The following is a 671-nucleotide window of genomic DNA, read 5'->3' as shown; positions in this document are numbered from 1 at the left end:
GAGGGAGGGAGAGAGAGAGAGAGAGAGAGAGAGAGAGAGAGAGAGAGAGAGGCTCGCTAATAATACGCTCGCTACGAGAGCACCGTTGCTGAGAGCAAGAAACGGAAATGGCGCGGCGTAAACGAGTCGTTCCGCTCTTCCGCGAATAAAGGGCAGGGGAGGGGGGAGGGATCAAAGTCAATTTTTTCTCCTTCCTTTTCCTCCCTCCTACGCCCATACCACGACCAATGGTAAAATAATCCGGTAAAAGGGCATTTTTCTTTCTCTCTCCCTCGGTACACGCGAGATGAGAACTTCGTCGCGTTGAAACAAAAGACCTCGTAACAGAGGTGGTTCTCCTTCCCTCCTCTCTCTTCGCAATTTGCAATTTTTCGAAAACGAATATCTAAGGTGAAAAAAAAAATACGAACGAACGTATCGAATGTATATTCGAAGACGTTGATCATCCCTCGATAAGACGCACGCGTCTAAAAAAAAAAAGAAAAAAAGTTAATTAGATTCTCGCGCAAAAGCGAGGAATATTCGGTGTGTTTCGACGAAGGAAAGAAAGAAAGAAAGAAAAAAAAAGAAACGTCCACTTGGTTGATCCCGCAACGTGAGCGCAGCTCAATCTCTCAAGGGACGAAAGTCGCGTGGAGGATGGACGCGATGAACGCGAGGCAAAGAGGTAT

The sequence above is a fragment of the Apis dorsata genome, unplaced genomic scaffold, assembly GCF_000469605.1.
Source record: "Apis dorsata unplaced genomic scaffold, Apis dorsata 1.3 scaffold_169, whole genome shotgun sequence".
NCBI classification, from domain to species: Eukaryota; Metazoa; Arthropoda; class Insecta; order Hymenoptera; family Apidae; genus Apis; species Apis dorsata.
This window is presented reverse-complemented; position numbering follows the sequence as displayed.